Source organism: Amphibalanus amphitrite, unplaced genomic scaffold, assembly GCF_019059575.1.
Source record: "Amphibalanus amphitrite isolate SeventyFive unplaced genomic scaffold, NRLGWU_Aamphi_draft 000937F_arrow, whole genome shotgun sequence".
Lineage (NCBI taxonomy): Eukaryota > Metazoa > Arthropoda > Thecostraca > Balanomorpha > Balanidae > Amphibalanus > Amphibalanus amphitrite.
In genome coordinates this window covers 27,593-41,821 of record NW_024882431.1, presented here as the reverse complement: position 1 = coordinate 41,821, position 14,229 = coordinate 27,593, and positions in this window count along the sequence as shown.

The window sequence follows — 14,229 nt, the reverse complement described above, 5'->3', positions numbered from 1 at the left end:
AGGTTTTTAGCTAAAAAGTGAGATATCTTGCGCTGTTAACCCGCGCCCCGCTGGGCTATTCAGCCATACGCGCCCTGCTGGGGGGGGGGCAGATTCTGCCCCCCCTGTCTAACTTCCGAACCGATGGTCGTAGAAAGACGGGGAAAACGGTAATCGAAAGCTCTCAACAAGGCGGATCTTAAGAGCCCAATTTTTTTTGCTTAAGTAGGTCAGAGGTCAGGTCAAGGTCAGGTCAAGGGTACAAAATGCAAGTTTCTACAGTATCGGCCTTGCACCGTAGTTGCCGAAGAATGGACTGAGACTGATTGCCCAAAACGTGTTCTTAGACTACCAAGACAATATTCGTTGCATACAATGTCATTCAAAGGTCAAGGTCAAGGTCAGGTCAGGTCAGGTCAGGTCACCAAAAACAAAATATAGAAAAGGGCTTGTGCGACACATGTTTTATGGTTCATTTTACTCATAGAATTCAATAGGCACACTCAATAAGTGATATGGACCGCCTCTGGATGAATTTCAGGTCGAGGTCAGGTCAAGGTCAGGTCAAGTGAGGTCAAATTTTGAAGTTGGTTGTTAAGGCCCAAAAAGGTGTCTATCTGATGCAGTTTTTCACGGCGAATCGAATGGTGCTATTTTTGTTTCCGTACGAGGTCTAGAACTTCCAAAAAAATCATTTTTCAAAAATTTTGTGTGTCGTGACGTCATAAAATTTTGAATAACTCCCACATTTTTGAACCGATTCTTCTGAAAATTGGTATGTAGATGCACATTGACCACTTCTCTGACATATATTCCGGTTTTTTCGATACACTCAAAATTTTAAATTTTATAACTATTTTCCCAAAAAAATCAGTTTTTTGAAAATTTTTAGGCCAAAATCCAAAATTTTCAAAAAACCGAGATTGTCATTTGATAGACAACGTGGAATCACGTATAACCTTTTTTGTTACGTCTTGATTCCTTTAAAAATGAAGATGTTAGCGGCGTTTGAAATTTTGCCGTTTTTGAGGCGAAAATGGCGAACATGACATCACTAAAACGTCAATTTCTCAAAAATTTTCCGACGGATTTCGTTCAAATTTTCAGGGAACGTGTCAAATTGATGTATGATAAGATACTGAAAGTTTGACGTCGCTGGCGTAACGCGTTAAGACGTTATTGGCGAAAAACGGGAGGGGGGCAGATTCTGCCCCACCCCCAGCGGGGTGCGGGTTAATGTTATACCATACAGTACTAATATTTATACGAATGTTATGTAAGGACCAGGGCCTCCTCTAAGGAATTTTCACTGGGGGGGCCAGAGGCTCAGAGCCCAAACCTGGGGTACCCCCAAATCCGGTTTTCTCATCGGATTTAGGCCACTTATTTTTCGTCACAGCCCTGATGCCATGATTTTTATTTTTATTTAAAAAAAAAATAAAGAAATAGTAGGCCACCTGACCCTATACCGGTGGATCCAATTCCAGACCGGCACGGGCAGGGTGACATTTGGGGTAAATATCCCCCGCAGCGTCCGAAATCGAAGAAAATTTCCGGCTATCCGAAAATGAAATAAAATGCCTTTATTAAAAAAAAGTATTGAACGGCACAGCAGTGCGTAAGGAATCTAACCGACCGCAGAAAGTGAGAGGTCTTAGGTATCGATTTCCCAAACGCTGGAAACCAACAGCTACCTGCCTAAAAACAGCTCACCATCCTAAAAAGCTACTTGCCTGGAAATGACTCAAGAAACAGGCCACAGGTCAATGAGAATGAGGGTCAGGGAACAGGGTAATTACATTTTCAGGAAATGTGTAGAATTGAAGTAATCACGAGAATACCAACTAAAACGTTTGCCACGCTGGGCCACTTTTTATGCGAGTTATTCGCAAAAAAAAAACTAGGGGTAGGGTCTATCATACCCCTCAATAAGTGAGAGGGCTTATCGCTGCTAGTCCCAAACACTGGAAAAAAAACTTTTATATCGTGCTATAAAGCTCAGCTGCACTCTTATTTGACCGTAGAAAAATTTCCTGTGCAAGAATAAACCCGTCTCCCGAAAAAAAATCATAATACTTCTCCGTGTTGAACCATAAGCGCTTGACTGATTGAGACTGTAGAGGGCGACCGTTCGGGCTGTTTCCTTCTCAAAGTGATGCCCCGTCCGGGCTTCAGTCGGCGTTCGATTATAAAATCTGCATTGTCTGCCCTGATTCCGCTGCTCATCCTAGGCGGATCTCAGTAAAAAAACCCTGTAGATAAGAAACCAACGATATAAGGAAACTAAAATTAGTAACGTGGTGATCGGTGGAGATAATCTGGATTGTTTGTTTGGTAAGCTTATAGTGAAATTTCCTCGTTTTTCATACGTGATTTGCTTACCTGCGTGGCCCCCCCCCAGTGATGCGATTTCAGCTCCACTGGGGGGGCCAGCGGCATGACTGGGGGGGCCGCGGCCCCCCCAGTTAACCCGCGCCCGGCTGGGGGTCCTGGATTTCCACGCCCTGCTGGGGGGGGGGGTGTCTGAACACCCCCCCCCCTTCTAACTCGGCTCCTGGGCCACGTAGCGATACGCGGAAGGCGGCGTTCGAAAGAGCGTCAAAAATAATGACGAAATCACTTCAGTCAATTTTTTGGTCAGGTCAAAGGTCAGGTCACCAGAGGTCATTGAAGGCAAAATTTCGCCGATTTCCAGGTCGAATGTCGACAATTTCCAAGATGCCAACGCATAACTCGGGAACCAATAGAGCTACAGCGCCGCGGAAAAGCGCATTCGGTAGCCCTATTAACGCCCTTTCTGAGTAATGCTCTCTGGTTTGACCTAACGTCAACGGTTTTGCCTGCAGGGGGCAAAAACTGCAAAAATAGCCGATTTTTTCGGAAACAGTTTTTCTGCAATAACTTTTGACCCAAGCCTTGCACGAGCTTACTTTTACCGGCATCGTGTTCCTCTCGTCAAGGCGCATCGAATGAACTATAACTTGACCTTGAAAGGTCAACTTGAAAATTTGACCTCAGGTCAAGGTCATGACCTGACCTGAAAGGGTCATATTGCATATCAGTCGATCCGTATCGTCGAGCTGAACACATCTAATGCGTTTTCATCGCTCTAGCATGCCTCTATCAAAAGTTATTTGCGAAAAACTGTTAGATACCATTCGTGACCTAAGATGACCTCAGGGCATAAACAGGGGTCACTGACACCATTTTCATGTTCAGTGTGTCTAAATTAGTTGTAATTCAGTGTTTGGGAGTGTTTATAATGTGTTTCGTCCAAAAGAGGCGCATTTCAATTTTCTCCCATTGACTTATAATGGGGAGGTCGCAAAATTGACCTGACCTTAGGTCATCGATATCATAATTCTGAGATATACATTTTGTATGTGCTATTACTCTTAGCAATCGCTGAAAGTTTCAAAGCGATCGGTCACTCGGTGTAGCTATGACGGACATTGAAACTTTTTATGAGGTGAGGTCACTTCAAGTGACCTGGTGACCTGACCTTGAATGACCTTGGTCTGAAATTTTCACAACATGTGTAGAATTGATGTATGATAAGGTGTACCAAAAACGAAATTCGCGAAAAACCACAAGGGGGGGTGTTCAAACACCCCCCCAGCAGGGCGCGGGTTAACCCGCGCCCCGTAGGGCTACCGGCTGACCCTACCACCCGTAGGGGGGGGGCCGTTTCGGCCCCCCCCTAAGATCTCGGAAAGTTACCGGCCGATTTTCAAAATTCAAACGGCGTTCGATAGCCCCACCTGGGAACTACCTTGTGACCAAATTTCATTGACCTAGGTCAAACCGATGACGTCACAGGTCAGGTCAAAGGTCAGATTTTCACCGTTCACAGGCAATTCAAGAAATGTGCTGTGAAAGCGAGTAAATTGGTAATTTATTGAAAACCATCGATGGTACATTGTTCGTCAAACACATACTTTGCTATCTGAGGTCACTGATACCAGGTCAGGTCACAGCGAGGTCAGGTCACCGGGGGTCACAATATGAATGTGTCGTGTGATACATGTTTTATGGTCCATTTTACATGACAAATGCGATTATGTGGGTTAGGCAGCCTTTGGGGCCAGCCTAGGTCACGTTTTGGTGAAGGTCAGGTCAAGGTCAGGTCAAATTAGGTCAAATTTCAAAGTTGATATTTTTGCATAAAATGGGTATCGATTCGATGCAGCTCGTCACGGGGAGTCTAATGGTGGTCTTTGTTTTGCTCTACGAGTTCTAGAATTGCCAAAAATTGAGTTTGAAAATTTGACGTCATCATTTTTGAACAGTTTTTTCGCTATAACTTGGCCAAAAAACGAGGTATCGATCTGAAATTTGGTATGTAGATAGAAGACGGTAGGCACTATCACATATATTCCGTTTTTTTCGAAACTCAAAAAACTTTTTGGATTTTTTGGCGAATAAATTCAAAAAAATGCTTTTTTGATTTTTGGGGGTCAAAACTCAAAAATTTCAAAAATTCGAGATAGCAGTTTTGTAGCCCTGTCAATTCTACACCTTTTATGTCTTGATCATTTTTCTGTATCTTCAAAGCTGTAGTCCTGACAGGTCTACTCGCGAAGGTCTTTTTTCGGTCGAAAATGACAGAACATGACGTCACTCTGACGTCATTTGCGGCCAACCTATCATAGCCTCTGGAAAAATTTTTGGTCACAATGTGTAAAATTGATGCCCGGAGGGGTCCTGAAAGTTTGGTGGCGATATCTCCAGCCGTTTAGGAGATATCGACCGAAAAGGACAGGGGGGGGCCGTTTCGGCCCCCCCCCTACGGGGCGCGGGTTAACATGTTAGAGGAGGCCCTGGTAAGGACCGTTTAAGTGTTTGTAGTGAGGGGTGACGAGGCAGGCTGGCTTAAGTATGACATTTTTTTCGAATATCGCTGTTCTAAAATAAAAATTAGCACATTGGGGTAACCCCGGGCGAGTGCCCAAGCTTATATTGCGGGAGCTGAACACACTCAGACTCGATGCTTTACTGTATTATCGGCAGAGGCCCAAACAAGAACCACAGAGCCAACCACTCGTAACCACGGTCTCCCTGCCTCTCTCGGGCCGCCGACCGCCCAGCCAGCGCCAGCCCTCGACCCCGCCCGAGGGCCACGCGGCAGGGGCGGCGCCGGGCGCGGCCAGCCGGGGAGGCGCCACGGGCGGCGCCAGGCATGCCACAACGGGCGGTCACAGCCGCCCGTAACACCCCTCCCCCCTCACGGAAACAATCATACATTGAACAATGCGACACTTACGACACGCTATTTACATTACAACTATATACACAATCACAGCCTTCACCACCTCCACCACACTCATAGTCCCGCCTGGAACCTTTCAGGTGGTCGCGACACTCGGCCTGATCTGGTCACGTATGACATTGGCGGCAACATTCCCCTCTGAGCGACGCCCACATCACCAGATGGGCCAGCTCTCCCGAGTAAGTGCATTAGCGGCACCTCGAGCAGAACGCCATGCTCGTTACCACAGTCGCTCACGGGATCCACCCCCACGGCCTCACCACGTCCATTTGGACCACTCGGATCCTGAACTGGCCGCAAGTCGGTCCGACGAGGGATGAACTCCTTGAGGTCGTTGTGGTGCACGACGCGTGTCTTGCCGCGGACGTCCTGTATCCGGTAGGTAACTTCCTCCCCCGGTGTGCCTCTTCTCTCGACGATGGTCACCGGTCCTTTAAACGGCAGACCCAGCTTCGGTTTTCCTCCCACAGCGGCAGTGTGGTCTCGTACCCACACCTTCAAGCCCGTTGGGTACGCGGTAAAATTGAGTTTGCTGTCATGGCGAACCGCCATTCGAGCAGCTGATTGGGAGGAGGCTCTCCTCACCTGTGCGAAGACCCGCTTCATGTTCTTCAGCCGTTTGTTCAGGAAGGTTTCAGCTGGTATTGCGACTTCATCGGTTCCGTACATTACATCCAAAGGCAACCGAGGCTCAAAGCCATGGATCATGTAGAAAGGTGTGTGACCGGTGGTTTCGTGGAGGGAAGAATTGTAGGCCATGGCGTATGATCTGGTACTTTCGTCCCAGTCAAGGCCCTGGCTGTCGATGTATTTCGACACCATGTCTTTCAGGGTCCTCATGAAGCGCTCCACCATCCCGTCGCTCTCAGGATGATAAGGCGTTGTTCTAGTCTTGTGGATGCCGAGCCTCTGATACAGCTCACGCATCATCAGAGATTCGAATTGAGCGCCCTGATCTGTGTGAAGCCTCTCGGGAACACCAAGCTCCTGAACCCAGTGAAGGAGTGCCTCCATCACCGTTTCTGTCTTCTGATTCGGCATCGGGAAGATTCGTACGAACTTTGAGAAGTAATCCATGATCACGAGCACATATCGGTTGCCTCTTCTCGACACAGGCATCTCCGTGATGTCCATGGCTATTCTCTGGAAGGGTCGTGAGGTAACCTCGGTAACCATCGGTGCTCGTCTTTTGGGTGCCGGTCTGTACCGCCGCTGACACGGCGTGCACGAGGCACAGAAGCTCCGGATGTCCTCATTCATCCCCGGCCAGACGAATCGAGCCTTCACCCGGGCGATGGTCCGTCTGCGACCCATGTGCCCGCTCGATGGATCATCATGCGCCAGTCGGATGATCTCGGCCCGTTCAGTTTGAGGCACCGCCGCCTGGAACTGTCGACCCGAGGCAATGCCGATTACTCCATTCATGACGCGCACCTTGCTCCAGTGTTTTCGCAGCACTCCCCACCCAGCGAACGCTGCAGGCCTTGGCTTCTCCTTCCTCTCGTGTGCTCTTCGGAGAGCCGACAGCGTCGCGTCACTGGCTTGCGCCTGGGCGATTGGAGGGAGGGTCCGTTCTTGGACTGATTGTGACACAGCGACTGATACAGCAGCCGGTTCCTGCGTAAGCCTTGAGAATACAGCAGTTGGAGCTACAAGAGTCACAACCGACTCAGGCGAACCGCCTTCCGTCGGCGCGGGCGAGCCGCCCGCTACTGACCCCACCGTCTCCGTTCTATCTCCTCTCTCTGAGACAGAGCGACCGGGACACCACCCCTGGCCTTGGGCTTGACCAGATCGGACCGCAGACGCCATATCTGGTGGTCTGCGAGACAGCGCATCAGCGTTCCCGTGGGCCAGACCGCTGCGGATCCGAACATTGAAGTCGAAAGAACTCAGCTCGATCGCCCATCGACCACGACGTCCTGTGCCGTCTCGCTCTGCTGCGATCGATGTCGGTATGTTTGCCAGCGGCTTGTGGTCGGTCACCACTTCAAATCTGGCACCAACAGTGTACTGACGGAAATGTCTGATGCCATGAACGATCGCCCAGAGTTCCTTATCGTAAGTCGGCCATCTCGTCTGCTGCTTTGTGAGTGCCTTACTCTCATAGGCGATCACCTTTTCCTCATCTCCAATGCGTTCAGCCAGCACCACACCCACAGCAGAGTTGCATGCGTCTGTATACAGGACGAACGTCCCTTCACCTGTTGGCAAAGCCAGTACGGGAGGCGAGGACAGAGTGGACTTCAACAGCTCGAATGCAATGCGCATCGGTTCGGACCACCTGATTCGTCCCTCCTCTACTGCGGCGTCCCTAAGTGGCTTTGTAGTCGCGGCATACCCCTGAATAAACCGCGCGTAGTACCCGCACAGGCCTAAGAAGCTTTTCATCTCCTCCTCAGATGACGGCTGCGGCCAGGCCAGGACCTTGTCCACGTTATGCGGATCTGGACGTATCCCTTCCTCGGAGACGAGATGTCCAAGGAAAGTCACCTCCTTGCGTGCGAATCGACATTTCTGTGCCTTTAGCTTCAGCCCGGCTTGCTGAATCCTCAGGAGTACCTCCTGCAGGGTAGCCAGATGTTCTTCCTCGGTCCTGTTGAACAAGATGACGTCATCCAAGTACACCAAACAGCTTTTGGTGTCAAGGCCTGCGAGAATCAGTTCCATCATCTTCTGGAAAGTGCCGCTGGCGTTCTTGAGACCCATTGCCATGACTCTGAACTGATGGAGGCCTTTTCCAGTCGAAAATGCCGTCTTCTCTCGATCTTCAGCCGCCAGTTCAACCTGCCAATACCCTGTGGCCATGTCCAGCGTGGTAAACCACCTCGCCCTTGACAGGGTATCGAGCGAGTCGTCGATTCGTGGGAGCGGCATGGCGAAACCCTTCGTCACTGCGTTCACAGCCCTCAGGTCGACGCAGAAGCGGAAGGATCCATCTTTCTTGCGCACCAACACGACCGGCGAACACCATGGACTTTCGCTTTCCTCAATGACACCATCCTGTAACATCTTTTCTTTTTGTTTCTCTACCTGGTCTCGGACTTTCATGGGTATCCGTCGTGGACGTTGTTTGACTGGGACTGCATCCCCCGTGTCAATCCTGTGTTTTGTCACACCTGTACGACCAATGTCTCCCGGTCTTTTACTGAAGACGTCACTGTAGGTCTCAAATAAACCCCGTAGTTTGTTACGACCTCTCTCACTCAAGTCTGTCAGTTCTGGTGACAGGGCTTGCTGCACCTCCGGTTCCACCTCTCCAGGATCATGAGATGGATTACCTCCATCTCCACAGCTCGCCACATTGCAATCGGCACAGTCTGCCCCGGGACACAAAACACACAGGGCGTCTTCACCGCCCCCAAACGCAAGGAACGTCCCGACATCAGAGCCCTTCAAGAGACGGACGCCCTCCGCTCCGACATTCGTCAACCGGATAGGTATGGTGCCATTGGAGGCGATCACCACCACAGCCCGTGGAATCAATAGATCCTCACGCTCCGCCGTGCGGCTTGGCTCCATCATCCCACTTACCGAGCCTGCTGACGTCACAAAAGGTCCCTGGCCATCAAGTCGCTGCACCACTGCTGCTACCGTTGTTACCGAACGACCTGGTAGTGTTACTGCATCGCCAAGAATGACTCTAGCCCGCGGGGGACGGATCTCAGGGTATGTTGGAAGTGGAATCGTCATCCCTTTCATACGGATCACCCCCTTCTCATCGTCAATGATAGTTCTGTTTTGGCAACAGAAGTCACGTCCAAGGATCACGTCATAGACCAGCCCCGACACCACAGCCAGTCGTGGACACACAATCGACTCCTCCTCCACCTGGATAGGGACATCACGGAGCACCTCAACGATGTTCAGGGGGCTACCACCAGCTCCCTTCGCGGACCGCGTCGGGGTGGTGGCCTGACAAGCCAGTTCCGTTTTCAACCGCTGCTGGAGCCCATCCCTGACCATGGAAAAGTCGGCACCCGAATCGACCAGCGCCCATACTTCGAGGCTGCCCAAGTGGACTCGAATGGCTGTTGCAGTTAATCGGGACTGGATACACGCAGCCGGCTCTTGTCCCACAGGGCCAGCTGCCCCTAGTTTTCCGCCGGCTTATCAGATGGAAGGGCTTCCCTCGACATCAGCCCCCGACGTCCACCCATTGCTGGAGGCCCCTGCTGCAGGCGAGAATGGCATGCCGCCATCCAGTGCCCAGCCTCGCCACAGAATAAACAAAACGGTTGGAGCGGGGTGGCAGCTTGTACAGCCGACTGACAGTTACTCCGAATGTGACCCTCCTGCCCGCACGAAAAACATTTCACCCTGGTGGCTCTCGGTCCAGTTCTCGGCTGACCACGGCGTACCACCGGGCAGTCACGCCGAAAATGGCCGGGGGCACCACACCCGTAACATTTGACAGCCTCAGGCAGGTGGTCCGTCTTGGCAACGGCGAACGCCTCCAACGAAGACCGCAGCTGGCCGATCTCCTGCTGCAGCTGAGCTATCCTTGCATCCTGCTGCGACCCACCTCCTACCTCTGCATGAACAGCTGACGCTACAGCACCCAGGGGAAGGGGCCCAGTACCTGTATGCGTCGATGGGTTAGCAGCGCGTACCGCCTGGACGACCTCCTGGCGTTTATGCAGCTCTCGGATCACCGCTACAGCCGCAGACAGTGACTCAGGATTACGGTGGCACAGTTTCGTCTGGAGCCACTCATCCCGAAGTCCACATATGAACCGACTCGTCAGGGTTTTCATCACGAACGCCCTCTCTGCATACGTTTCCTCAGGACCTTTTCCCTCCTCTGACGGACCGGTAGAATGAGGGAACGCAGCCCGCCCCAGTCTCTTAATACGGTCAGCGAAGCTCTCAGCTGATTCCCCCGGCGACTGGGAGGCGCGCCCCAGCTCGGCCTGCGCCTGTAAGGGCTCGATTAACCGACCAAACCGGACCCCAAGTCCTGACTTTATCTCAGAGTACGAACTGTCACCCTGATACAGCGAATGCGCATAATCGAGTGCGACGCCATCCAGCAGAGGCAACAGCCGCTTAACTCGCTCAACGTCTCCGAGTCCCACCGTTAACGACTCGAAACGAGATATCCACCGCTCCCAATCATCTGTCTCTATACCCGCAAAACGAGGGGTTCGCGATACCAAAATAGTGTCGTTGAAATCCATGGCCAGCGGAAACAATTCACCAAATTATTCAAAACTGCACCCAGGCGGACCGCCTTATTCCTAACGTTCCCCTCAGAACAGAAAATATCGGCGTTCTATTTTCGAGCAAACCGCCCGCTTTTTGTCGAGCACAGACTAGTTACGACAATCAACATTCATGAACTAAATTTCAATAAATATCATCAAATGAAATTAATGAACTCACCCTTTGTCGTCTTCTGCAGTCCTACCGACCGCGCCAAATATTGCGGGAGCTGAACACACTCAGACTCGATGCTTTACTGTATTATCGGCAGAGGCCCAAACAAGAACCACAGAGCCAACCACTCGTAACCACGGTCTCCCTGCCTCTCTCGGGCCGCCGACCGCCCAGCCAGCGCCAGCCCTCGACCCCGCCCGAGGGCCACGCGGCAGGGGCGGCGCCGGGCGCGGCCAGCCGGGGAGGCGCCACGGGCGGCGCCAGGCATGCCACAACGGGCGGTCACAGCCGCCCGTAACCCCCAACCGAGAGCAATGCCACTAAACCACTGTTTTCCATGAGATAACAGGTACTGAGCAGGTTTGGTTTACACCTAGATCAAAGATAAATTTCGAAAATAAACATGTTATCATAGACAAAGCCAGTCATGTCACTTAAAGTCAACTAGGGTCAAACTACGTTTTTGCAGATAACGCGACAGACAATGAAGCTAGAGCTTCAAGAATGGTGTCGTTGTGTTCTTCTTCATCATCCGAGTCGAATGATATGCAATATGATGCATTAAGGTAAAAAGAAAAACAAATTTTAAGGAATTTTGAAATACACATTTTTTGTCAATTTTGCATCACGATTTTCATCGACCTGTACTGTATATGTAGTAGACGCTAGCTAAAATACCAGTAGTGACATAAACTCTAAGATGTCCAGAGCTAATCAGTACCTTAATATTTCACTTTCCGTTAATATTTGGATAACACATAATGGTTTCATCAACTCGTTGTAAAGCGCTGGGGAGGTGGCCGGCGTTACCCCTATGCCGGGATTACCCCAGAAAAATCAACACTTTTTTAAAACTCGATTTTCTCAACCTTATACTTATTCCACGAAACCGAATTTTTGGGAAAACACGGCCAATGAACTTAGCTAGCTAGCAGGATATCAACATTCTATACAGCACGTATGGTATGTAATAAAAATGAAAAAGAGCTTACTATGCCGGGCTTCCCCCGGCTTCACCTATAAGTTGCGCAAATTTCAGCGCGCTGGGTGCAACGGTCTGACCTGTAGCCCGCGCTACGTAGCACCATGTGGCGACCTCGGTAACAGACAGAAACTACGTCACCACAAATAAGTAATATAGATTAAACACTCAATCATAAAAACTAGTTCAGAATGCAGAACCTATACCTACCTACCTATTTGTTAGCGATTTCGAATGAGGGATCGTGGATGAGGTCCGTCGTTCAGATGGCGGATGCAGCGCCATACTCAGCAGTAGCCAGTAGGTACTGGTTGGGAGTGGCACTACGTAGGTAGCTACCATCCGGATTGTCCCAACGCACCATGGGACGTATGCCCCTAAGAATGCCCACTTAATCAAAAAAATAAAGTTTTGTTTTCTGATTTCCAAAGGTGGTTTCCAGTGTAAAATTGACCAGCGGACCCAAATATGGCAACGATTTTAACTCTAGCAGTGCCCTTTTAGATTAATTTGACTTCAAACACAGGCTACGTCCCACCTGTTATGGACGCGAGTCGGACTGCTGAATCTGGTATGGTATTTTGAGATTGTATAAAGGCATGAAGCTGGAATGGGAGTCAGAAAATATGCATACCATTATGATGCTTGGTTAGTGGGCTTGCAGACGGACCACTTTTGAATCGATTGTATTGTACTTATGACAGCTTTTTGGTGCAATTAACACGTGACGTCAAAATATGGCCGCTAACATTACGAGACAAAGATTAAGTTAGCTCTAAGAAAAAAGTTCCATCGAGTTCCGTTAAGTTTCTGCCACCGTTAATGTCGTTAGCATGTTGTTAAATTGTCCTGAGATTTTCAGCTGCGGATTGCTGCGGTTTTAGGAGATATGCCGCGTGAAGTCGATAATTACCGGTCGGCCGGCTGAGTCGGTCAGACGCCGGGGCGGCCGGGGTTTCAAAGGGTGGGGCGCCTCCGTCTTGTGCGTGGCTGTTCGGCACTACGGGGTGTCAGGAGAGCTGGGACAGAACGACCCGATAAAACTCGAGACCGACCTTATATGACAGAAAGACGGTCCTGTCGGCATCGCTGCGTCTGAACGTGCGGGAAGAGTGCGCACTGCGCAGTCGGGTTGCGTTTGGCGTCATGTTGCGAAGGGAGCTCTGAGCTAATTGAGCTGCAGGGAGGTGTGTTGTTGAGCCTGCTGAGGGTAACCGGACAAAAGATCGTAAAGCAGAAGATCGTATGGCAGAAGATCGTAGGAAGTTGATCGTATGCAAAAGATCGTAATAGATAAAGATCGTACGGTATAAAGCTCGTATGGACAAAAGATCGTATCCGCTAAAGATCGTCAAGGCAAATGATCGTATGCCAAAAAATCGTATGGGATTAAGATCGTACGGCATATTGATCGTATGGACAAAAGATCGTATGCGCAAAAGATCGTCAGCGAAAAAGATCGTATGCCAAAAGATCGTATGGGATAAGGATCGTACAGTATAATGCTCGTATGGACAAAAGATCGTATTAGCAAAAGATCGTCAAGGAAAATGATCGTACGAGATAAAGATGGCGCATTAACCCTCGCCCGCACATGGGGGGGGGGGTGGTTGCCACCCCCCAGGTAGTCTTTTTGCTCTGCACTCAAGATTGTTGGAGCTAGAGGGCTGATTTTTCGTATAGCTGCTCCTCTATCCTTTCTTGATGTCCACTGAAAATTTCAAGTTTCTGTGACTTTGGGTTTCGGAGATATGACCTTGTTTTTCAGGTCATGTCATGACCCAAATGGCCAATTCTCAACATCTTGCGTTTGTAGTGGGTCTTGTGAGCCTTTGACACCCTGATTTCGGCCTTTTTTGCCAGTCTTACCTCCCACCTATCATGGAACATGTTGTTCGACGATGTACAGGGGTCAAGGTCAGGGTCAAGGTCAACCTAGGTCATCTAAGATAATTGCGTTTTAGGCAAGCTGAATTTACTTTTTGTGAAGTTTTTTGACTGCATTTTTGGTAAAAGCTTCTCAGATCATGATTTCATGTAATATGGACCCAAAAAACAATCGGTGCACACATCAGTATACACACAGACACGCACAGACATACAAACACATATAATTGACCTTGACCTAACTTGACCTGAAATGACCTCAGCAGCAAAATTCTGGTCGGGTAGTGTGACAAAGAGGTTCTAGCTGGCTTGGCACCAGAAAACAGCATCGTCATCGGTATTTGATAAGCAGCGCACTTGATATCCAACGGTGACCGAAAACAGCAACATTTTTTAGTTTGACCTGACCTGGAAGGTCAATAACTGACCTGAGAAGGTAAAACTGGGTATCATTGGATTCGTCTCTTCCCAAAAAATCTTTTTGGTCTTTACCGCTAAGCTCTATCTCCAACAGGAACGAAATTGCGCGGGGGGGGGGGGTGGCAACCCCCCCCCCCATGTGCGTTCTAGGATGGGAAAATGGCATGTGCGGGCGAGGGTTAAAGATATGGTATTCACATGGTGCACCCCAACTCCAGCGCATACAAAGCTTATGAATTTCTGTGTTCGCGACGTAAGTGGCCGTCTTAACCCGCGCCGTGCTGGTGGTTTGAGTTTTCCGTAGAGTGCTGGG